Here is a 26733-nt window from a genome sequence, read left to right on the forward strand (position 1 = left end):
GGTCTCTAAGGTAGTACTGGAATCAAATCTAGCTCTTCTACTGCAGACCAACATGACTACCCTCTGAAACTATCAGTAGAAAGAAACATCTTACTAAGTATTATTAAGATTAATAGATTTCATGTATAGTAGTTGGCCATAGGGAGCGAATTCCCGTGTCAAGATGCTACAACAGGACAGACTGTGTCTTTAGAAGCCACACACCTTACCTCAGAAACTGAGCCTCAGGTAAAATTACTTGGGAGTAGGGTTTCCAGGTCCCTCTTCCCCACCGGTGGGAGGTTTTTGGGGTGGAGACTGAGGAGGGTGGGGTTTGGGGAGGGGAGGGACTTCAATGCCATAGAGTCCAATGGCCAAAATGGCCATTTTCTCCAGGTGACTTGATCTCTATTGGCTGGAGATCAGTTGTAATAGCAGGAGATCTCCAGCTAGTACCTGGAGGTTGGCACCCCTAATTGGGAGCACATGATCCTTTAAATGTCCTGGTGCCAGAACATTTCAAGGTGAGTAACTAGCCTTTTAAATTGTGTACAGAAGTGAATAGGGAGCCAGAGCAGCATTTCTAAAACTGGAAAATGTTCCCCATGTTACACCACTCCGTAATCTCATTGCCTTATTGAGCACCAATTCAACCTTCCTAACAATTTTCAAACCATCCCCCACTTAGATCACACTTCAGTCTTCTACCTGGATGTGATCAGAACATGGACAACCATGGCCAAATTATGCCTTTCAAACAAGAGTTACAGCTGGCACAATGTTTGTTAAAGGTGATGTGAACCACAGATGACACCTGAGTCTCCATCTGTAGCTGTGGATTACATCCAAATAACCATTTTATGTCTCTTTCTAATCTAATTTATACAGTAAGCTGTTCTAAGTAGGGACATGTCTTTCCCCCTCTTTGATAAAGTGTCATGTAGATGTGTCCCTAGTTTAAACAGTGGTGATAGTAGGAGTAGGAGTAGTAACAGTAGTAGTAATCATGATAATAATTTTAAATAATCACTGTGCTGCTATTGCAATCAAATAAAATTTCAATTTACAAATTTATTAGCATAACTGCAGACAGGCTTCTAATGATCATAGTGCATCCCACGAGAGATGTTTAAGGGTTACACTTTTCAAATAATATAGAATGATTCTGGGCTAATACATCAAATGTTACTATATTGAGAAGAACAACACACTAATTTCACATATTTGAATGAGATCAATACAAAAGTATGTTATTACTTTCGTATTAGGTGAAATTGTGATTCAGAATGTGTGGCAATAAGTAGCTATGTACTTCATCTGTCTTAGAACTCTGTGGCTCAGTCCAGACATCAAACGCAATCATGGCTTATTTTAATTATGGCTGGTTTGTGAAACCATGATTTAGTTCACAGACAATCACTCAACTCCTGAGTTACATCAACAAATGTGTGCTTCATTAATTCTTTCTTTAGTTTTGGGGTGTATCAACAGGGGCATAACATCCAAATAGCAAGATGTCATAGTCCTGACCACATTGGTCAAACTGCACCTGGAGTACTGTGTGCTAGGGCTGTCGATTCGGTTCGTCCTGAACCGAAAAACAGCTGAATTTCCCCCGATTCGGCGGTTTTTAGTTCGGATGGAACCGAACTCAAAAAAGGCGGGAAAACGGGGAGCCAAATTTGGCGAGTTTGGGGTGTTCGGTGAATAAATTCAGCAAATTCGGGGTTCGGCGCAGCAGCATAACCGTCAGTTAGTAAGCAGCATTCTCCCATGGCCAATCAGTGGCCAAGCAGGGTCTTCTTCTGGCCAATCAGTCGCGATTGAGCACTTGAGCCCAGCTGCTGCGCGGCCTGGAAAGAGAAAAAGAGAGTATCTGTTTGTGTGAGAGAGAAATCCCCGTGGGGGGGGGTGCGTGTGCACATTGGCAGTGCACTGGCAGTCTTCAAACCCCCTCACTGGCAGTCTTCAAACAATGGCTGGACAAACACTTGTCAGAGCTGCTCTAGGCTAATTCTGCATTGAGCAGAGGGTTGAACTAGCGGGCCTGTATGGCCCCTTCCAGTTCTATGATCCTATGATTCTATGAATGAAGCTATCACTGGGGAGCAAGCCAACATTAAACCAGGATTAAGTGAGTTTGTCTGCATTTGTGTGTCGTGTTAAACCATAGTTATTTATTTTTAATATATTTAGAAAATTTATTAAAGAATCTTCAGATTCTAGCTTTGGATCTGGGATTGATGACCCTAATTAACCAGTTATATGAGTGGACTGCATTCAGTCACATTAACCATAACTGGTTTAATTAAACCATGCTTCAGTGAGATATGTGAATAGAGTCTGTTAGGGCTGTTGAAGAAAAAATTCATTAAAATTTGGAATCGGCAAAATTTGGCCCGTTTTATTTGGGAAATGCCGAAGTCTGAACTCCCCTGATTCGGATCCATGGAATTCAGTGCCAAGTTCCGAGTTCGGGAAAAAATTCAGCTGAATAAAGCCATTAAAAACACATTCGCCCCTTTCCATGGCTCCGGGGGGGCATTTTTGGAGGTAGATGTCCCATAATTTCAGTGTAGCTTGAGGGGACCCTTCTTGCAAGAACCCCCATGTTTTGTAAAGATTGGGGCAGGGGGTCCTGAGATATGGGGCCCAGAAGGCCCCCCCAAATTGCCCACAGGAATAAAGGCATTAAAAACACATTTTCCACGCCTCTGGGGAGGGGAATTTTTGGAGGTAGAGGCCCCAAGCTTTCAGTGTAGCTTGAGGGGACCCTTCTTGCAAGAACCCCCATGTTTTGTAAAGATTGGGGCAGGGGGTCCTGAGATATGGGGCCCGGAAGGCCCCCCCCAAATTGCCCACAGGAATAAAGGCATTAAAAACACATTTTCCACGCCTCTGGGGAGGGGAATTTTTGGAGGTAGAGGCCCCAAGCTTTCAGTGTAGCTTGAGGTGACCCTTCTTGTAAGAACCCCCAAGTTTTGTAAAGATTGGGTCAGGGGGTCCCGAGATATGGGGCCCGGAAGGGCCCCCCCAAATCGCCCACAGGAATAAAGGCATTAAAAACACATTTGCACCTTTCCACGGCTCTGGGGAGGGGCATTTTTGGAGGTAGAGGCCCCAAACATTCAGTGTAGCTTGAGGGGACCCTTCTTGCAAGAACCCCCACGTTTTGTAAAGATTGGGTCAGGGGGTCCTGAGATATGGGGCCTGGAAGGGGCCCCCCATCTGCCCATTGGAATAAAGCCATTAAAAGGGATGTACTAAAATGAATAAGTCAGCCCATTGGAAGCAATGGGAGAGGCTGCCAAGCCCATTGAAGATAATGGGAGAGGGGAATGTCAGTTTACTTGCATTGACTCCACTGAAATACATTACAGGGGATGTACTAAAACGAATGACAGGCTAGCCCATTTGAAACAACAGGAGCGGCTGCACAGCCCATTGGAAACAATAGGAACCAGCCAGAGAGAGACTCACTGACCCACAGTTAACTCCACACGAAGTTGGCAACCGGTGAAAACAGTAGAAAGCAGTCCCACACAGAGGCAATCAAGGCCACCCCCCTTTGGCTCCCCCCCTCTCTGTCACACACACACACACAGAATCTCCCCCCACATACACACACACAGGAAAATATATATAGAGAATTATAGAGAAAAGCCCCCAAATGGGTCTTACTGTGGATGTCTTCTTCTCTTCTATCAGGAGCAGGGACTGGGAGGACTCAGGAGTAATCCAATATGATTCTAGCAGACTCACACACACATACTCTTGGCAAGGGAGGTTTTGCCTTGGATTTGCCGCTCTCTAGATTGTCAGGCCTGCTCTTTGCCGAGACAGCCAGAGTATGTGTGTTTTGGTTTCACCAGGTGCATCCCAAGGCCGGGCCTGTTAACTGTCAAATTCCTTTCGCTAACTCTGTGGGAACTGCCCTCGTAGGGAGGGTGGTTGCCATGGCTGCCACCACTATCTGATATGACCAATGCTCTTCCATATAGGCCCTAGGCCGTGCCTTTAGTTCTCATTCGTGGCATCTTACCTGTTAGCTCTGTATACCTGTAGGTTTTCTAATAAATCAACTCTCTTTTGGACTTCTCGTCTGTGGATGTTGTTTATGGGATTACTACGGGGACAAGTGCTCACATAGATGCACATTAAGGATTGCCTGCTCCCATTCATTCCAATGGGTGGATGGGGGGACCCCATAACTCAGGATAAATTGCCTTTTAGTCAGACCCCCAGGCCAGAGTAATGGTATGGCCCAACTGCCGAGGCAACCACCAGACCAAACCCCCAGGCTGGGGTAATGGTACGGCCCAACTCGAATGTGTTTTTAAAGGCTGTAATGGGAGATGGGTGGGGGGACCCCTTCTGAGCCCCATAACTCGAGACCCCCTGCCCCAATCATCACCAAACTTGGGGGATCTTGCAAGAAGGGTCACCTAAAGCTACGCTGAAAGTTTGGGTCCTCTACCTCCAAAAATGCCCCCCAAATCCACGGAAAGGTGTGAATGAGTTTTTAGTGCCTTTATTCCTGTGGGCAATTTGGGGGGACACCCCTTCCGGGCCCCATATCTCGGGACCCCCTGACCCAATCTTTACAAAACTTGGGGGTTCTTGCAAGAAGGGTCACCTCAAGCTACACTGAAAGTTTGGGACCTCTACCTCCAAACATGCCACCCCAGAGCCATCGAAAGGCGCGAATGTGTTTTTAATGCCTTTATAGTTATGCTGCTGATTCAGAGCCCCCAAATTTGCCGAATTTATTCAGCGATCGCCCCGAACTTGCCGAATTCAGCTAGTTGGTTTCCCGCCTTTTTTGAATTCGGCTCCATCCGAACTAGAAACCGCAGAATCGGGGATAATTCGGCTGTTTTTCAGTTCGGGACAAACCGAATCGACAGCCCTACTAACTGTGCATTCCTAAGGAGAGTTACTCCAGTCTAAGCCTATTGAAATGAATGGGATTAGACTGGAGTAGCTCTTCTTAGGAATGCACTGTAAGAGTGCACCAAGGTGATCAGGAAGGGGGATGCACAGCTTTATTCTAGTTATCTCTCTAATTTAGGAGTCCTTCTGGTTTAAAAATCTTATGAAAGGTGGCCTTGAGATAAAGTTTTCAGTCATTCCCCCATAATTACAGGTAGAGTATCCCTTATCCGGACATCCCATATCCAAACTGATTCGAAAACTGGACCCTTCGAGCTAGCATGCAGGCAGGTCCGTGCTGCCTACTTTCAATGTTCCCTCTCACCTAAAATAAAATAAAATAAAATAAAATACAGTGTACATCATAGGTGGAGACTGAAAGCCTGCCATTGTAAGTTTGTTTGTTGTTGCTCTTGTTTAATAGCTGATACAGGTATTCTGGTGAGATAGTTGCACCTTTGCTTTCTGATGGGTCACTGTACACAAAATTATTAAAAAAATATTGTTTACAATTACATTCAGGCTATGTATACAAAGTGTATGTAAAACATAAATGAATTTGGGTCCCATCCCCAAGGTATTTCATTATGTATATGCAAGCATTCCAAAATATTCCAACATATGGAAAGATCCAAAATACGGACTATTTCTATTCCCAAGCAGTCCAGATAAGGGATAATCAACCTGTAGCTACAATAATTATGCAGTGTTTTCTGGCCAAGTTATTTGAAACCCCTGCGTTTATGTAGTCCTATGTAAGCGGCAATGACAGGAGGATTATGTGTAGTGAGCTATATTGAGGAGTGAGCTGTTTCTGGCTTGGTGGCACACCATTGCCTATGGTAGTCTTTTGTTCCCTTACAGTACTTTCAGTCCCCATTCAGGTCCCAGCATTTACCATTAATGGAGCACAGAAGCCATGCAGAGGTAGGAGATCAGTCAGAACTGTCTGCCTCCAAGACAGATTAATCAAATTGTTTCCTGAAAGCTCTGGTAAATTGCCCATCTGTATGACTAGAAAGTAAAAGCCCATCTTAGAAGTTTCTTTGTGACAGTGATGGAAAGTTTATTTTTTTACTATCATTGTGCCATATTATGCTGAGCAGTGGTGTTGTTCTGAATTGGAAGAGGCTTGTTGCATCAAGGCCCATGGGAGTAACAGCAAATATTTTCAGAACGTCACTGTAATCAACTTGCCAAACACTTTATCACTCATCCTATCTGACTTTGATACAACATTATCTAAAGAGGTTCTGAACAGTAGGGCTGTTGAATTAAATTTTTTTTGGTATAGTTCGGATTCGGCTGAATTCGGCCTGTTTAGATTCGGGATATGCCGAAGTCCGAACTCCCCCGCTTCGGGTCCGTGCAATTCGGCGGGAATTCAAAGTTTGGGAAAAAAATCCAGCCGAATAAAGCCATTAAAAACACAACCGCGCCTTTCCGCGGCTCTGGGGGGGCATTTTGGGGGGTAGAGGTCCCCAAACTTTCAGTGGAGCTTCTTGCCAGACCCCCCAAGTTTTGTAAAGATTGGGTCAGGGGGGGCTGAGATATGGGCCCCGAAAGGGGTCCCCCAACCCTTAATGTGCATCTCTGAGCAGAGCTTGCCGCCCACGCACAAAGTTCCCAGCCCCGAAAAACAGCTGATGGGAGCAAGGGTGGGGCCAGTGCAAATAAGTTTGCAAAGCAACACAACTGCAAAGCAACACAACTGCAAAGCAACACCTTTGCAAACATGCAAAGGGCGGGGCAGGTGCTAAGAAGTTTGCAAAGCAACACAACTGCAAAGCAACACAACTGCAAAGCAACACCTTTGCAAACATGCAAAGGGCGGGGCAGGTGCTAAGAAGTTTGCAAAGCAACACAACCGCAAAGCAACACTGCAAAGCAACACAATTGCAAAGCAACACCTTTGCAAACATGCAAAGTAACACCTGACACCTGGGAGTTTGCAAACCATGGAAAGGGACAGAGGCAGCTAGCTATGCATAATGAGCAGGAGGGGGTGGAATTTCCCCTTTTCATGGGACTCGGGACCAGGCAAATGCATTCTTTAAGTCACCATTTGAAAACCAGTTTTAGCAAGCATCAAAATAGACCTAACCGTCGTATGAATGAGGGAAAACCTGAGGACATACAACTGAAGCCCCCCCTCAAACCAGGGAGAGAGAGACTCGAGGGGGCACCCCCCCTCAGGCAGAACGGGCGAAAGCCCCCTTTGACTTTCCCCCCACCCACAGAAACTGCTCCCTCCCCACACACATACAGACTCTGCTTTCCCCACACACACACACACAGGAGAAAAGTATAGATTAAAGCCCCAAAATGGGTCTTACTGTGGCTGTCTTCTGTTCCATCAAGAGGGGCTGGGAGGAGGACTGGGTAATCCAAGACAATTCCATTTAAGCACGGGACGTTTTGCTCTGGAGATGCATACAGGATCGGGTGATCGATTCATCCCAATAGGGAAAAGGGGAAAGGGGAAAGCCTATATCTCAGGGTTCCCTGACCCAATGTTTACAAAACTTGGGGGGTCTCTTAAGAAGGCTTGTCTGAAGCTCCGCTGAACGTTTGGGGTCTGTACCCCCACAAATGCACCCCCTGCAGCCACGGAAAGAGAAAAGGGGGGAGCTGATATTTCTGCCCCCACTGAACCCATCTTTACAAAACTTGGGGGGTCTCTTAAGAAGGCTCGTCTGAAGATATCCTGAAGGTTTAGGGGCTGCGCCCCAAAAAAGCACCCCCTGCAGCCACAGAAATGGAAAAGGGGGAAGGGAAAAGGGGTGGAGCCCATATCTTGGAACCCCCTGACCCAAAGTCTACAAAACTTGGGGGGTCTCTTAACAAGGCTCGTCTAAAGCTCCGCTGAAAGTTTGGGGTCTGTACCCCCAAAAATGTGCCCCCTGCAGCCACGGAAAGAGAAAAGGGGGGAGCCCATATCTCGGGACCCCCTGACCCAATGTTTACAAAACTTCGGGGGTCTCTTAAGAAGGTTTGTCTGAAGCTCCACTGATAGTTTCGGGTCTGTACCCCCAAAAATGCACCCCCTGCAGCCACGGAAAGGAGCGAATGTGCACAAGCACCCCCCCACACACACACACGAGGATTTCTCTCTCTCTCTCTCTCTCCCTGGCCCAGCCGCGCAGCAGCTGATTCCTCCAGTACTCAATCCTGACTGATTGGCCAGAAGAAGACCGAGCTTGGCCACCGATTGGCCAGGGGAGGAGAATGCTGCTTACTGACGGCCCCGAATTTGCCGGATTTATTCGTGAACTCCCGAACTCGCTGAATTCGGCTCCCCCGGTTTCCCGCCATTTTTGAGTTCTGTTCGTCCCGAACTAAAAACCGCCAAATCAGGGGAAATCCGGCTGTTTTTCGGTACGGGCCGAACCGAATCGACTGAATAGTCCTGAAGGTCTATTATTCAAGTAGAAGTTCTGTTATTCAGAATTCATTTCATTTGGTGCAACACTGGGCACATGGGCAGAATGCTTGGAGCATTAAGGCCTCCTTCATGTTTACTGGACCTTGACTCTCATTGATAATGATCTACAATGGATGATAGATATAATCATTGTGTCTCTGATAGAAGGTCAGTTCCTTCAGCTCTGAAAGAGGTAGTTATGTGGCTCTCAATACACCCTGAAGAAGTCACTGCACTACTTCTCTGGATTGTGCTCAGTCCTGGGATCCAGAAGTGCCCTTATTATCACATTCCAGGGCTCACCACCCAGCTCAGGATACCTCAACAATCCTGTTGATATCCCATTAGTAAAGAAGGCCATGTCAGGATGCCAGATGTTCTCTCAGCAGCATGAGGCCACACTACTCACCCACAATGAGTAGTACCAGATTTAAGCAAGGCCCAGATCAGCTTCACTAAATGCAGGAAGAGATGGAGAAGCACCATCTGTAAAAGCCTTCAGTAGCTGCTGCTGAAACATCTCTCCATATTAGCTCTTGTTGTGTGCCTGTAACCCTTGTTGCTGGCCCAACAACTCTCCTGCCTTTAGAATTTTGTTCTGAACTGGGCTGGACAGCTTCCCTGCTCCCAGAGCAGATCCCTGCTGCTTGCCCCACTAGTAAAATGAGAATCCAGAGCCTCTCAGATTCAGTGTGGGAATGGGATGACAAAGTAGTCATTGAACAATAGACATTCACTGTAGGAAGTTGCATTGAAACACTGTTGGCAGTTTCTGTTTGTTTTGCAGAAAGAGCCCTGGCACTGCAAGAGGAGCCAGTCATGATATATACCCAGCAGTGGCATTAGATGGAATGGGATGTGTTCAGAGTTGTATGCTGGGAGCTGATCAGTATTTAAGGATTTAAGGGGCCATTAGGAGCCCATTTGCTGCACAGCATATTTTCCCTGTGTGTAAGCACATTGCTACCAACTTTTGCATAAGGGAAAGTTTTTCTCCAACTTGGGCAGCTGTGTGGTATGGCTTGCCCTTGTAGACCTAAAGTAAAATTAGACAAAATGCAGGACACTCGTGATTAGGTTTGCCTGCATATTTAACATCAAAGCATCTGTATTTATTTAGAAAATGTATATGCTGCTACTTCAGAGAACCTGCTGGGAGTGGCATACGAAGTAAAACATGATAAAATCCTAAAACATGATAAAATCATTAAAACTTAATGCACTGTTAAAACTCAGCATCAAGAACCTAGCATTAAAACCCAGCCAGAGCATAAAAACAGTATAAAACATTGAATAGCCTAAAATGAGTCTCATAAAAAAGTGGTCAGGATAGAAACAGAATACAAAAACAATTTTAGAAGAGCAACCCCTTAACTAAAATCCTATTAAAAGATATTGGATTGGTGCCTAAAAAAAGAGTATTGAAGATATCTAGTGAGGAAAGGATGCACATGGCAGGTGGGTGAGTGGAAAGGGGGGCCTGGTGGTGGACAGAGGCAGGATAATGCTGCGGCAGTTGTGTTGTTTGTGGGCTTACTACAGGCACCTGGCTGGCCATGGTGTGAACAGACTGCTGGACGTGGTCTAATCCAGAATGGCTTTTCTTACTTTCTTATGTTCATAGAGGTTGTGCCCAAGGCCCACCATAACATGGATCCTGCCCGAGAAAAAACCTCATAAATGTTAATACAAGAACTAATAATGATTTGGTAGGTGTCAGATTTAGATTGGGGGTTTGACATAGGTTGAAAAGGTTACATATTATCTCCCCCATTTTCCTTATACGTTAACAGCCCTATTAGGGTTGCCAATTCCAGGCTGGGAAATTACCTGGAGATTTGGGGTTGAGCTGGAGGAGAGAGGGGTTTGGGGAGGGACCTCATCAGGGTATAACAGCACACAGTCTACCCTCCAAAGCAGCCATTTTCACCAGGGGAACTGATCTCTGCAGTCTGAAGATCAGTTGTAATTCCAGATCTCCGGGAACCATCTGGAGACTGGCAACCATAGGTTAAAAAAAAAGAAGTGTGCACCTGATCACACATCTCAAACATCATGCCTAGTTAAGCCTCTAGCTACAGCAACGGAGTTGAAATTTCTGATAGATGTTCGTGTCTGGAGTCCTCCTGAGGCAAAGTTTTTTTAAGGGTTTTGAGAAGGCTATCTTTATTTATCTGCCCTTCGCTTGAGTTTGTGTTACTGGCAGTTGTTGTTTATTCAGAGCATACCCCCCCATCACCAGATGTGCTCCTAGTTCCTTTAGTAGGATGACAGAATGCTGTGGTGTGAATGCTGTGCTGTGGGCAACAGCCCATCTTAATGTGTATTATCTTGGCTTGGTTTGAGCTTGTGTACTCTTAGTGAGGTGCAATGATTTGTCGAAGCGCTGGTCAGAATTCTCTGTTGCAGCTGTGAGGGAAGGGACATGAGGGCCATCATCTGAGGATCATATTTAATCTTGTGAGTGGGTTTTAACTTAGGCCACCTTTTTTTGCAAGGAAACTATTACTGCTTTATTCGGGTAGGACTGAATTCCATAGCATAGGATTCTGTCTAACGTCTGCCTCACCTGATGAACCCATTCCCCCCGCCCACACACACACATTATAGCATCCTGCCAGGGAATTTTTGACTCTTACAGTGCATTCCTAAGGAGAGTTACTCCAGTCTAAGCATATGCATTTCAATTGGCTTAGACTGCAGTAACTCTCCTTAGGAATGCACATCTGATCCCATCCAGCATTTGAGGATCAAATCACTTGGTTATTTCTTTCTAAGCCAGTTTTTGGCTGCAGTCCAGCACAGTGTGCCTCCCCCCCTTTTGTTATGTGTTGGTGTTTTGTGAAGGGAAAAAAATAACATACCCACTTTGATGAATCACAGCAGCTAGGTACCTGTGGTGAAGTTTAACTAATCGTTTGTGAATGCTCAGATCACAAAAATGTCAGTTCACTTAATTTTTAATGAAGCAATACTTCTCCTGATCTTTTGCCAAACAACTATAAATGCTTGGAATACTTTTTTATTCCATATTTTTAACCACAGGAGGTGCTTCTCTTTAGCTGCCTTTGTGGCATTGTTTAGGTACTGGGATGTTTTAGTAGCCAACAGCATACATGCATATGTAGGAGCATATTTTTAATGGTTTGAGTTATTCTGCTTCAGTTTTGCTGACCGGCCTTTTTATTTATTTTTTATAGGAAGCTTCTTTACTACTGAGCATATATTTAGGGAGAATATGGATTCCATTAACGTTCCCCATAATGTCCTTTATTATAGAGATGTGTGTTTGAAAGTCTGCTAATCCAGTCCAGTTCAAACGACTTCCACTAATAAATACAGTAAATACAGTAAATATTTATGATCTGCAAGTGGTCAGAAACTTACCAGTCTTGCTTATCCTGTTATCTTGCTGTTTATTCTGATTTTCACGGGCAGAAGGAGAGGCCGGCAGTGAAAGTACAAAGTGACTCAGCAGATGTCTACATGTTAGGGACGCGATTCAGTCACAACAGTTTGCCCATCCTCCTGCCAAATAAGATTGTCCTGGTTGATGAGCATAGTGGGGGTTTCTAATTCTATGTAACCACACATATTGTTTAAATGTGATATATTTCATTCTCTGTGGCTGCATATGCTAGGCTGTAGAAAAAGCTTTACTACGCATAGTCTAATGCAAGGCAGAAGAGGAACAGAGGCAGTGGTTCAACCTTAGGCTACATTTTCTTCCACCCATGACAGGAAGCCCATTTGCTGCAGGGGAAAAGTTAAGGCTGTGCTTGCATATGCTGGCAAACAGGCAAGCTACAGGCATAGAAGGGGAAGAAACAGAGGCAAAAGCCCCAGATTTGCCCTCAAACTAATAGGTAGCCAAACTTCCATGCAGACTGAGTGGAAGATAGTAGCGGTACCACATGATAGAGAAGAACAAACGCACACATGAAATATGAGAGAGAGCACTGATGATGATAGATCAGATTGTCTCTCTATAGAAGAGAGAACCACTGATTCAATATCTGATATCGCTTTGATATTTATTTAAAAGCACACATATGCATGAGTCTGCCAATTCACGGGTAAATCAAGAGTGTCTACTTTTGAACACAGCTGAAGCACTTAGACAAGGGGAGCTTGTCTCTCCACTTCCATCTTACTTTATTGTACGCTGCTGTTTAAAGTATATTTTCTGCTTGCCAAAATCTAATACAGGAAGCCAGCTGAAAGAAACAAAAGACAGCAAGGTAAGGGGTGGTCAAAGAGCTGCCCTCCCTTTGCACTCCATTTTTGTTTTTGAAACCTTTTTGCACCCTCTTGAGGATCCCAGAAGGCAGATCAGTGGTCTCTCACACCAATTCATACAATCTTCTGTCTTTTCTCCCAAGTCGGAACAGAATTTGCAGTAGAATAGGATGCTCTCTCCTATCTGCCTAAAATTTGGGATGAAGGTTCTCTTTGGGATATATAATAATAATTTCCTAATAGGATTGGTTTGATTCTAATATTAAGGACTCCAACTCAAGCTTTTTAAAAAGATTATCTACACTCCAGCTTTTTTTTTTTGCATAGTGCTCATTTTTATTGAATGAATGCATGCTTGAAATGAATTTGCATATCAACTGGGTCGATGGTGATGGTGTATCGTGCTATCCTAAGCAGTGTTACACCTGTAACTGCTTAGGATGGCAGTGTGCATGAATTGTTTTTCTGAATGACAAAGCTACATTCAAGTATTAATCAGTACAAATTTCTCTTCTGTGTTACCACTGATGCATATTTTCCTGATTTCTCCTTTGAAAGTATTTAATAATATTAAAATACAATATCTGAAGCATTTGGAAATAAGCAATTGAAAAGTTTGACAAAAGATTCCTTAAATCTTCTCAATCTTCTGTATCACTTTTTATTGATTTTGGTGCTGACAGGAGTGTATAAACAAACCATGCCAATAAGTAAGAAAAGTGGGAGACAAACTTATATTTAGAGACTTGATACAACTTCTTTTGGTCACTTGATACTTTTTCATTTGCTTTTCAAAGCAATAGAGACAATAATGGAGGGAACAAACCTGTGATTGATGATATAATGTTCTTAACTTTATATATCCGATTTTAGGATTTTCTTTAAAATTATTTCATGTGAACTAAAGGAAGGTTATGGAGGCAGGTTAATTTCTGACATGTTCTCTTTGATTGACTGAAATCATTCCACCCACACGCTGAAGAAGTGACTGGCAGCATGGTATGAATCTCCACGTTCCTGAGCGCTGCTTAATTGGCAGCAGAGACTTTTATGGTGGCAGGGAGGGCCCCCCCCCCATGACAAAAATCAGTGTGACAAAGTGATTTGAGTTTTGGCTTTGGGGTGAGGAGGCCAAGTAAAACAAAGAACACATAGCTGTGACACACCCTGGGTAAACTCAGGCCTATTACTCTCTCTCACCCTAAACTACCTCACAGGATTGTTGTGAGGATAAAAATGAAGGAGAGAACTCTGTATATGGAAAATGTACTCTTGCCACTATTGGTTTATTATGCATTGTGTTCATATTCACCATGTGAGAATGGCAATCTACATATGGATTGTACATTATTTCTTTTGCAAAGAAAAAAACTTCTATACTTGCTTGATTCAAACTCTTACAGTCCTCAAATGTGCTCATAGATTGTTCCACATATGAATGGAGGAAATGTGGCATGGATCAGAGTGAATGTGTTTACGTGGATAGGTACAAACATCTTTAGAAATAAGTTGGTAGCTCTGCTTTATTACTGCTGCTTTGTTTTCAGCTAATTTGTACTGATCTTTATGGATAATAAGTCATCTGCTGATATATTTTGTTGCTTGCATCAGAGTCTCTGCTCTGGTTTGTACAGTCCTGAAGAGCAGGCACAGAAATAGTGTGGTGGAGGAGTGGCATGACCCCTGCCACAACCTGCATATAGATAGCTGATTAGGCGGGGATCATATTTGAAAAATTTCTTCCTCCACTTTTTATCGAAGGGGATAATTTCCCATGTGAGCTCTGTTCACATGATTTATATGTGAGATGGATGGGGATCCATTTGTTCTTTGCCATAGTCATTTGCTGGCCTTCTTTAAATGGAGCAGGGCTGGGTCTCAAATGATAGAACTGTCCATGGTGCTGTCCTGGCATTCTGTCTATTATGAAAACTAAAAGTCTTATATATTTGGGAATGGCAGGCATTTTAATTATTGTTTTTTAAAAACCCACTGAAAAGCACCCTCTCTCTGCCGGGATTTTTCAAATCCCTGTGCAGAAGGTTTTGAAACCCTAACATAAATCCTAGCTCTATGATGTGTATACATCCATAATCAGGACGCAAAATATACTTTGATGAAGGAGACCGTTCCCTCTTCTTCCTGATACCTACCTCCTTGCAAAAAATTCATGCTGACCTTGCTTACTAATATATTTGGACCAGATGCAACAACTATCTGAGAAATGATACTGGATGGTCCTATGTTATTGCAATAATGAAGGGGGTATTATCTAGCTAATGAACAGCCCCTACTTCTTATACGTGTTGTGTAGCTTGGTCAGAATTGTTGTATTTTATATTTAGAATGATTGTCTGTTATAGTGTGTATTTTAATCATTTATACCACTGAGGAAGGCCTATTGACTGAAACATGTCTGGTTTGAATGAGCCTGACCTGGTCAGAAAAGGGTGGGTTAAAAAACTAATAATGAATGAAAATAAATAAGAAGAATGTGATTGCCCCAATGCTAGATTCATAGCAGTGTAGGGATCTGTATCCGGACTTCCAGATCCTAGCCCAGTACTCCAACAGTGCAGTCCTATGCAGTGTTATTCCAGTCTGCATAGGATTGCACTGTAAGGGCTTAACTATACAATATGTCTGATACAACTTCACTAGACTGGGTCTCCCAGACTTAACTGCAATCTTATAAAGCCATTTCCTTTTGCTAAGATTCTGGCAGAAGTCTTATAAGACCTGTTGTTATATGCTGTCTGCATTCTAATTAATGGTTTTATGGTGATTTTCTGTAACATGAATTGGGCAAAAGAATGAAATAAATTCATAGGAGAAGAACAGAAAGTGCAGTCCTGTAAGAGACAATGCAAAATTATGTGTCATACAAGAGAAAAGCACATTTTAACCAATGTCTTAGAGTCTCTCAGCAATCCTTTCTGCTTTGTCCCCTACCGGGATGTGAATATTTATTGCTCAGAGTAGAGTTCAGCTTTATTTCTTGTAAAGAGAAATATACAGGACTGTGGAATGCTAGGGGCCAAGGAAGAGTGTTTACTAACCTCCTACACTGGCATATGAAGCTGATTCCCTTAAAATAAATATTTAATAAAGGAAAGGGTAAATGGTGCTTGCTACCATAATGTTTGTTAAGGCCATTGGCAATGACCCTGAAAAAACACAAAACCAACAATGGTAAGAACTACTTGAAGGCTTCAGGATGCCATCCCTTTCCCTTCCCTACACAAATTTTATATTTCCCTTGTTATTTGGGGAATGTCTTTCAACAGATCTGTAACCAAGTTATCAAAGGTGTGATTTCATTGTAAAACATGGGCTACCTGTAGACCATTCTTATCTGAACAAAAAGTGGTTTATTATAAAGAAGCACACAAATAGCAATATACAAATTTGCTTTTCCCCCCAAAAGGGAAGCCTCCCTGGAGTTTCTGTTCTCATCAGTATGGGAAAGGGAGAACTGATCTTACAACAGGATGGCCCTTTAATAGGAAAACCCAATCAACTAGCAAAAGATACCCCTTGATGACATGCACCAATTGATAGCATACAAATCCTCAGAGGGACTTTACAAAGAAGGGATTGTTAAAAGAAATACTGTTGCGGCTTGGGGAGGGTAGAGAAGGGGGAACTGCATCCCTATTGCCCAGGCAAATGTCTTGCTATACTGGGCTAGCAATTTGATTGCCCTTTAGCCTTGCATGGCAAGGCTTTCACCCTGCAAAACCCAAGCAGAAAGGGAAAGAAAAAACTTCAACCCAGAAACAACCTGAAACCAGGAAAGTTGACCCAAAAAACCTAATTATAGACAGAATAACAAGGGGTTACATACAAACATAAATACATAAAGCTTTAATATAATGTAAATCATAAAAAATTCCATTCAAACCAGACATGTTTCAGTCAATAGGCCTTCCTCAGTGGTATAAATCACTGGTTCCCAACCAAGGGTCCATGGACCCCCAGGGGTCCGCGAGAACTAAATTAAGGTCCGCGAAACAAAGTTATAAACCCATAATAAATTAATATTTTCAATTAAAAGTTCTCTATTATAAAAATATATATTCAAATATTATTCTAAGTTTAATGTTTAACAGTTATGATTAAAGTTTATTTTCAAATTCTCAGAATTTTTATTTTGAACCTTGGGGTCCCTGTACTGAACAAAAAAGTCCTAGTGGTCCCTGGTCAAAAAAAGGTTGGGAACCACTGGTATAAATGATTAAAATACACACCATAACAGACCATCATTCCAAATATAAAATACAACAATTCTGACCAAGCTACACAACACGTATAAGAAGTAGGGGCTGTTCATTAGCTAGATAATCCCTCCTTCATTATTGCAATAACATAGGACCATCCAGTATCATTTCTCAGATAGTTGTTGCATCTGGTCCAAATATATTAGTAAGCAAGGTCAGCATGAATTTTTTGCAAGGAGGTAGGTATCAGGAAGAAGAGGGAACGGTCTCCTTCATCAAAGTATATTTTGCGTCCTGATTGTGGATGTATACACATCATAGAGCTAGGATTTATGTTAGAATTTCAAAACCTTCTGCACAGGGATTTGAAAAATCCTGGCAGAGAGAGGGTGCATTTCAGTGGGTTTTTAAAAAACAATAATTAAAACGCCTACCATTCCCAAATATATAAGTCTTTTAGTTTTCATAACAGACAGAATGCCAGGACAGCACCATGGACAGTTCTACCATCTGAGACCCAGCCCTGCTCCGTTTAAAGAAGGCCAGCAAATGACTATGGCAAAGAACAAATGGATCCCCATCCATCTCACATATAAATCATGTGAACAGAGCTCACATGGGAAATTATCCCCTTCGATAAAAAGTGGAGGAAGAAATTTTTCAAATATGATCCCTGCCTAATCAGCTATCTATATGCAGGTTATGGCAGGGGTCATGCCACTCCTCCAGGGTCAGGCTCAGGGTGGCTTACATCAAGAACAACATTATCAACAATATTCTGATTAAAATACAGTACCTTATAACAATATAAAAATTATCATTAAAAACCTATAATACATCCTAAAAGTTTAACAGATTAAGACCAAAAGATCCAGATGACACCTTTAATACTAGTACTGGTGACATTGCAGTCAGGTGAGAAGGCTGAACTGGCAAATGTAAGAATGGAGCAGGGAGGCCAGCTATGATGGAACGGTCGCTGCCCTCAACCGTAGGCCTGGCGGAGTTTCTGGTGCCTTCTTTGAACCTAACTTACCTCACAGGGTTGTTGCTCATTACCCTGATCTTTTTGGAGAAAGACCAGGATTAAAATGTGCATGATAGATACAATGTATTTTAATGGACAGACTACTGGATTAAGACCAATGAGTTCAAACTCCTTCTCAGCAATGACATTCACTATTGACCAGCCTCTGTTAGCTTAATCTCAGAGAGTTGTTTTGGGTTTAAAAGGGAAAACTAATTGGGGAAAGAGCAGAACATAAATATAATAGTCACTCCTACTTTTAGCAATCTGTGTATATGTGCTGTACACCAAAATGGGCTCAGGGAGGCATGCTCTTAATATGCAGGAAAATATGGGGGTGGGGGGGTCTCAATTTGTTCACTGTCTGCCATTTAACCACAGCAATCAGGCAGTGGTTTAAGACCTCTACTGCATCACTGGGAGATTTGGATAGAGAAATAGAAAGCTGGGTGTCGTCAGGATATTGATGCATCCAATTCCAAAACTATTAATTATTTCTCCTAAGAGCTATTGAATATTATGGGAGAGAAAACTGTACCAGGTGGAACCCCACAGGACAAACCACACACTAATGATAATTAGTCTCCAGTGGCAAGCCTTTTGAGTCCGGTCCATAAGGAACTTTTAAAATCAATTGAAGTCAATGGACTTTGAAGGGTATAACTCTGTTTAGGATTGTACTGTTAGGATTAGTACTGTTGCACTAGGTGATAGAATGGTAATAAATGTGTGGTCTTTGATGCATGATGTGGTTCCATATGAAGCAACAGTATGCAGCCAAGTATTAAATAATAAAGATAATGATGGCCAAGACTAAGCAAACTTGACAAAAACCCAAAGGCTTATTTATTAGGTGTAAGATTTATCCATATTCCATGGCAGCACAAAACCATGTGGTTATCCCGTAATTAGGTTCTTTGCTTGACATGGAGCAAGCAGTTTAATTTGTCTGTGCGAATTCTCACACAGGTTCATTTTTTGCAGAGCTTATTTCTTAAAACAGAAAAAAGCAATATGATAAAGCTTCTGTTCAAAGTGCCAGAAATGCACTGTTATTAATTATTAGCTGCTATCTCTAAAGCCTGCCCAATGAGATTCTTATAAGTCACTCTGTTACCATAGCATCAGATCTCCTCCAATTTGTTTCACGTATTTATCCTTACAATTCCCATATTTGGCAGGATATTTCTGAACCATTCATTTTGTTGCTAAGAAATTAAGAAAAAAAGGGATCATAAAAAGGTATGTCTCAAAGTGGCTTGAATATCTTGTAGTCCTAATGCTTGGATTGAGGCAAGTTAGTACACTCAATAGCTAAATAATGTGCTATGACAATGATAGAAGAGACCAAGGTGCTCAAATAACAAATGATACATTTAGTCAAACAGAAGATAGGCAGATGGCTGACACATGAACTGTGCCTTATGCTAAGGGAGGAGGTGAAAACTGCAAAGGTCACCAGATAATCAGGCAGGATGGGGGTGGGGGGTGGAGAATTGCTTTCGAATTCCAAATATGTCGAGGGCTTCAGAAGCTTCTCCAGCCACTATGCAATCACTTCCACCTCTGGCTGTCGGTAAGAGCTAAAACTGATCTTGCACAAGACAGTTTCCAACAACCTTCTTTAAAGTGGTAAGAAGAGACCGTGCAGGCAGCTGGTGATGTTTTTTTTTTGTAATGCATGACACTTCTCGGTGAAATCATGCATGCACGCACAACTGAGGATTTTCAAGAAAAAGAAATACGTATGCTGTTTAGAACAAAATGATCACGTCCAAAAGGCTGTCTCCATTGAGTATCATCTTGCATCTTCGAGGACAAAAAAGGCAGCCCTCAGGTTCTTAGAGTGAGCAGTTCATTGTTGTCTCTAATAAGCATTTCCTGAACTACCATTTAAATGTCATGATACAATGTTCCACAGTGGTCCCCTTGGGTGAGTTTGAAAAGTAATGACATTTCTTTGGATTCCATGCCTGGTCTAGGGAGACTATATAAGAATGGCAGTTCTTTAATGGTTAACATACAACAGAAGAAATTTACTACTGCACATCAGTTGGTCCTTATACACTTACTCTTCATTTAACATTACTATTTAATTATTCTAATGCATCCCCATTCAGTTTCTTCTAAGCTGCTCAAGATCTTTAAGCCTCATATCATCAGAAAGGTCTTCTTCAAGACTGTCAACCCAATCTTACTAACATGGTTCTGATCGATATGTGTTCTGAATGGAGGAAATACAACTCTGGCCTCTTCTGCACTTGCAGTAGCCTGAAGCAAGATTATGCTGAGGTAGTAGAGCAGATTGTTTTACTCCATGCTACAAGTGTAAACTGACATTTTGAAAGCTATCTTACAAAAAGTTCCCTGCAATTACTAGGAAGAGTAGTTCTAACCCAGCCTATACCCTCCTATGTAGGTTTTATCCTTGCATTCTTCAGCACCCATCTGAGTGGCTGGATCTGTTGTACCATGGAACACTTTAAAATATTACATTTTAGGAGAAAAAAATTGGGACATGAGTATTTCTAATGTATCCCAGGAATCACGTGAAAATTATTGTGGTTCTCATTGACCTTACCCCAGACATGCATACCTGAAATCTCATTAGCTGTTTTACCACCAATGAAGCAAAGAAGACATGGTTATTTTTATTTACTGCAATTTCAATAGAATATGTATTAATAAAGAGGAGGGCAGGGTTTGGGGAGGGACTTCAATGCCATAGAGTCCAATTGCCAAAGCGGCCATTTTCTCCAGGTAAACTAATCTCTATCGGCTGGAGATCAGTTGTAATAGCAGGAGATCTCCAGCTACTACCTGGCGCTTGGCAACCCTAGTTAAGCCCCCTCCACAGACCCTAATCATACTCCCATGGTTGCTTTTAAAGGAAATTAAAGACATCTGAAAATCTTATAATGGTGAGGGATGCCACAAACCTCAAGGGAAACATTGAAACATAAGTATGCACACACCAGGATATACACAGTTTTCCAGGTTGTATTTGGCCACCAGATGGTGCTCATAAATTTGCACAAATCAAATTGATACAAACAGATGGAAGGAACACTGATGGGTTTGTAAGTCCCCCTATGCCAACTCATTGTCAAAGATTCATTAGCATTGATAATTACTCCACACCAGCATAGTCTCACCTTTGCACTGGTAGGATTGACTTGAAGTATTTTCAGCAGTGCAAAAGTCACAAGTGGGTGGAATGTGGATGTGAATTCCCTAGTCAGGACCTTTGCTCATCAAGACCTTTGCCCCACCTCTGCAAACATAAGACTGGCAGTGGCTGGAAAATAAGGTCCATTTAAATCAATAGGCAGTTCCAGAAGAGGACCTGCCCAGTTCCTCCCTTTCCATCCTACAACTGCAATGGAGGTTAGGATTCTGAATAATTCTGCAGCTAATCACAACACAAAAGAAGGGTGCAAAACCTAGCCAATTAAATCTGACTCCAGATATCAAGGAATGTGGTGCTGATTTTCATGACAGAGATCTATAAAATTATGCATGGTATGGAGAGAGTGTCATAATACATAATATAATTATCTGTTATAATACTAGAATAATCTGTCATAATCTGTCATAATACTAGAACTGCTGAAGCTGGTCATCTGTTGAAGCTGGAGGGTGAGAGATTCAAAACAGATAAAAGGAAGTATTTCTTCACACAACACATAGTTAGTGGAACTCCCTGCCCCAGGATGGGGTGATGGCTGCCAACTTGGAAGGCTTCTAGAAAAAATGGATAGTAGTCATGATGCATACCTATTCTCTCCAGGAGAAGAATGCCTATTATATTAGTCAGTCATTTATTAATACGGTACATAGCTAGTCATATACAAAAGAATAGAATCGTCAACAGTTGACTAAAATCCTATCGATATTAAAACCAGAAATTCCAAATGCAAAAATATAAAATACATAAATACAAGTATAAAATACATAAAATCCTAAGAAAGCGCTGCTATGTACACAGATAATAAGACATGTCATCCCAGCAATTTGTGCCTAATTTTGGATGCAGCAGCACAAAATTTAGCACTGTCTATGGTAACCCTTAGGAGCCCCGTGGCGCAGAGTGTTAAGCTGCAGTACTGCAGTCAAAAGCTCTGCTCACGACCTGAGTTCGATCCCAACGGAAGTTGGTTTCAGGTAGCCGGTCGAGGTTGACTCAGCCTTCCATCCTTCTGAGGTCGGTAAAATGAGTACCCAGCTTGCTGGGGGTAAAGGGAAGATGACTGGGGAAGGCACTGGCAAGCCACCCCGTAAACAAAGTCTGCCTTGGAAACGTTGGGATGTGACGTCACCCCATGGGTCAGGAATGACCCGGTGCTTGCACAGGGGACCTTGCACAGGGGACCTATGGTAACCCTTGGATTTTCACCCAAGAGCAGTTTCCTTGCCTTCTCCACCTCCGAGTTATCAGAGAGCTTGTTAGTCCATGGCCGGATAAATTTGCCATGGATCTCTTCATAGTAAGGGCAATGGATGAGAATGTGCTCCATGGGTTTGACATCTCCTATACCACACCGGCATAATCCATCTGATATGGGGATTTTTAAAATATCTACCCTCTAGGAGTGCTGAGGGGAAGGCAGAGCATCTAGCTTGTGAAAAGGCCCTTCTATGGCTATTTAGTTCCAGAGTGAAAAGATATGCAGCAGGAGCAGCAATTCCCTAAGAATTCAGACGTAAACACCCTCCAGAAATCCCAACTCCTCTGCTTCGACTGAGACTTCCAGAACAAGGCCCACAAACAGGAAAGCCAGAACAAGGGAGCCCGTATCTCAAAATGGAGCTTCCAAACATACTCCATCCTTTACCCTGAGTTTACAGAGCATTCAAATGTGGCCATAGAGTGTTTTCCCTTGCAATAAATATACAATATACTGAATTAACAACTCTCTCTTACTCCATAGGCTTCCCATGTAGTGCTTTGCATGCCAGCTCATTTCAGGCCAAAACACCAAATGGGGATTGCATCATAGTCATGGTTTTGTTAAAATTTTGCAGAGTTGTATATGTTGAAATATGTCTGTTGCCAATTAAACTCTGTAGCTGGAGGCAAAGTTACACTCCTCTGGAAACTTGTTCAAGGTCCTACTTTTCATAGAGCATGTGCACATTCTTATTGCCATAGAATGAGATGTACTCTACCTACAGCAACCATTGAGGCCTCATTTTGAAGTTGCACAAGTAAAGAATATATGAAAACTTCCATGTAGCAGACAAACATTCTTGGCTGTCATAAGCAATTAATTGCAGTTATTGAGTGTTTCAGTAAAAAATCCAAAAACAACATAACACACACAAAAATCTCTCCAGGAATATTTTTAAATTTCTCTGTTCTGACCTAAATTTGCTCCCATTAGTCAATAGAAGTTTATAAAAAAAATTGAGATAAAAAGCTGATGTTGGACCTTCTGTGATTTTTTCCAGTACCTTTCAGTAGCATATGGTGCTTCCAAACTGATCATACTATGACTACAGCTTGTATAGTAATGGGAATTCCAAATCACTACATTTGGAGACTATTTTCAACGAGTTATTGCTGGCTATTTTAAATGGTTTTTTAATTCATTTTTTTTGATGAATAGGTTTAGGTCTCAGTTTTCTGGAAGAAATATAGGTTTGTAACGGTGCTATAAAAAGCAGCATTACACCCTTCTAAACCCACTGGATTCTTTTAAATAAAAAAACAAAATGTTACCAGTGGGTTTAAGGAGGCCAAACATGCTAATGCTGGAGAAGCTCTACATCTATTGGTGATAATAACGCTTTTCATCAATGCATATATGTGCAGGATTCAAGAGGAAAGTACCATGGAGGTAATGATAAATGTCACCTTCCAGCTATGCAGATGCATCATCCTGGTTAAATAATTAACTATAGTAACAATCAGGTTTTCATGATGAGCTCATGATAAGTTGAATAGTTACCATTCAGTCTCACATGTACCATTCTTGAGAAAGGCAACTGGGCGAGGGGTAGCGGGACAACTTTAGAAATTCCTGAATGAAGCAGATTGCTTGGATCCATTGCAATCTGGTTTCAGGTCTGGTTATAGGATTCAAATGGCCTTGACACACTGATGGATGATATACGCTAGGAGATGGATGGGGGAGTACAACCCTATTAATTAATTGTCCTGGATCTCTTGGTGGCTTTTGATACCATTGATCATTGTTTTGTTCTGGCTTGTATTTGGGACTGGGAGGCACTGTTTTGCCGTGGTTCCGTTCCTACTTTGAGGGTCGGTGTCAGAATGTGGTGCTAGGGGACTGCTGCTCTGCCCTTTGCCCTGTGGCCTACAGCGTTCCCCAAGGTTCCATCTTGCCCCCCATGCGTTTCAACATCTATGTAAAGGCACTGGAAGTGGTCATCTGGAGATTTGGGCTCAGTTGGCAGCAAAATGCAGATGATGCTCTATCTCATGCTACCAGCAGATCCCAGGGAGGTGTGGAAACCCTGAACAGCTGCCTGGAGGTAGTTTTGGAATAGACGAGGATTAAGAAGCTGAATCCTGACAAAACAGAGGTGTAACTGGTGGGGGAAAGGTCTGACCCAGAAAATGGAATATCTCCTGTTCTTGATAGCACTGCCCCTAAAGTAGTAAGTTCATAACTTGGAAGTGCTCCTGGACCCACGCCTCTTGTTGGATAAGCAGGTGGCAGCTATGGCCAGGGGTGCCTTTCAGCACTGTCTGCTGGTGAGTCAGCTACACTACTTCCTGGGCAGAAATGATGTTGGCAGTGTGGTGCATGCTATGGTAACAGCTGGACTAGATTACTGCAATGTGCTTTATGTTGGGCTGCCCTTGAAGACTGTAAAGAAACTACAGTTGGTACTGTAGTGGGTCTTAGGGACCGTATTACTCCAGTCATTCCATTTGCCCTGGCTTCCAATTTACTTCCAAGCTCAATTCAGGGTGCTAGTATTGACCTTTAAAATCCAGGATCAACATACTGTATGTCCCAGGATCAACATATTTTAAGGACCGCTTTCTCCCATATGAAGCTACCTATACACTCCATTCATCTTCAGAGGCTCTGCCAGATGTGTGCCTAACCAAGAAAAGCATCAAAGCTTTGATCATGGCACCAAAGCTTTGGAACTCCCTCCCTAAGGAGATTCTTCTGTCTCCCTCCATTGGTGTCTTTCACCAGCAGGTGAAGATTTTTAGTTTTGTTTGGTGTACCCCTAATAATGGTTACTGGCCCTCCTTCCTGTTTCTGGTGTTGTTTGTTTATGCATTTTATTGAATTATTTTATTATTTTAAATATATTTTAATTGTTTGAATATTTTGAAGTTTTTTATGTTCATTGCCTCAGAGACCCTGATTGGGTAGAAAGGGGGTCTAAAAATGTTTTAAATAAATAAATAAATTCATGAGATTTTTCAGGCAACTTCAAGTCAGTCAATGTTGCATCCCTTAAAGGTGTGTCTATGTGCTTATGTGAGGAAAGGGTGAGATCTCTCATCTCCCCCTTCTCCTCTCTTAAAAGAAGAAGAAGAGTTGGTTTTTATATGCCGATTTTCTCTACCACAAGGCAGAATCAAACCAGCTTCCCATCACCTTCCCTTCCCCTCCCCACAACAGACACCCTGTGGGGCTGAGAGAGCTCTATCAGAGCTGCGAGTAGCCCAAGGTCACCCAGCTGGCCTCATGTGTAGGAGATGGGAAACAAATCCAGTTCACCAGATTAGCCTCTGCTGCTCATGTGGAGGAGTGGGGAATCAAACCTGGTTCTCAACATCAGACTCCACCGCTCCAAACTGCTGCTCTTAACCACGACACCATGCTGGCCATACCATGGTGTGACAGCTATATGCTGATTCCCCCGCCTCCAATACTTGATACTTTTTCTATCTCTTTGTAACGAAATTTTGTGCTTTACTGCATAACGTACATCAGTTTCTTTCATAAAACCTATGAATTCTCCCACAACAAAAACCTACTTCAAAGCATTGCTGGTTCCTTTCTGAATAAGGCTAATTGGCTTCTAGCTCTACAAGGTGCAGAAGATAGTGCTGGACCGTGTGTAAGAACTAGACAGTAAGAACAAAACCCTAAGGAAATCCTCAAATAGTTCATTACTTCATAGTATTGGCAGTGAGGGCATTTCAACAAGCACCCCTTCAAATCCTGAATCTTAACAGTAGTGTGTGGGGAAAAATCAGGTTAGCTGGGAGAGATTCAGATTTCTCTTATCTGTGTAAATCTGTAAATGTCTTGTTTTAGAAGTAAAGGACTGTCCAAACGACTGGAACTGGTTGCTCGTGTCCTGCTTTCCTAGCATTCTCTAGATTACAAGAATCTAGTTTTTAATTCACCTTTCATTGTGTTATTATTTGTGTATTCTTCTGCTGTCTATCTGCTGTCATGTTACTGAAAGTGGAAAACATACTGATGAGACTATCTGAGACTACACCTTTTTTAAAAAAAAGGAGAACATAGCTCCTTCAAAGGCTAAACCCATGCATGGCGCTCGGTCCAATTCATCCCATTCCCATAAGGACCTGCATAGCATAATAACCATTTGGACACAGAGCAATGGCCTACCAAAGGAAATCAAAGGCATGCTTTCATGTAGCAAGCACTTGGAAGATTCCTAAAGGGCAGAGAATAGCAAAACAGCCAAAGTGCAAAAGTAAAGCTGAGCAACCTGTGAGCTACAAACCAGATGGAAGGATGCTTTGAATAATGCTCATACTGCAGCAATTAGAGGAGACAGATGATACCTTGCCCGTCTGAACATTTCATTGGCAACACTTCTGAGCTTCATTTGCTGCTTATTTGTGGTGCCCTAACAGCTGACAGAATCACTGATGTCTGTCTCCTAAGTCCTCGTGTTAGCAAGCCCCCAGAGAAACTGAAATCCTCACTTCCTTGGTTAAC

The 26733-nt window shown here is 42.4% G+C and overlaps 1 protein-coding gene across 2 annotated transcripts in view; it reads left to right on the forward strand.

Annotated features, from left to right (window-relative positions):
* Positions 1-26733, forward strand: part of GRM1 (glutamate metabotropic receptor 1) — a 350797-nt gene that overhangs the window by 65021 nt on the left and 259043 nt on the right. The gene's annotated exons all lie outside the window — the stretch shown is intronic.

Source organism: Euleptes europaea, chromosome 7, assembly GCF_029931775.1.
Source record: "Euleptes europaea isolate rEulEur1 chromosome 7, rEulEur1.hap1, whole genome shotgun sequence".
In the NCBI taxonomy this organism is placed as follows: Eukaryota; Metazoa; Chordata; class Lepidosauria; order Squamata; family Sphaerodactylidae; genus Euleptes; species Euleptes europaea.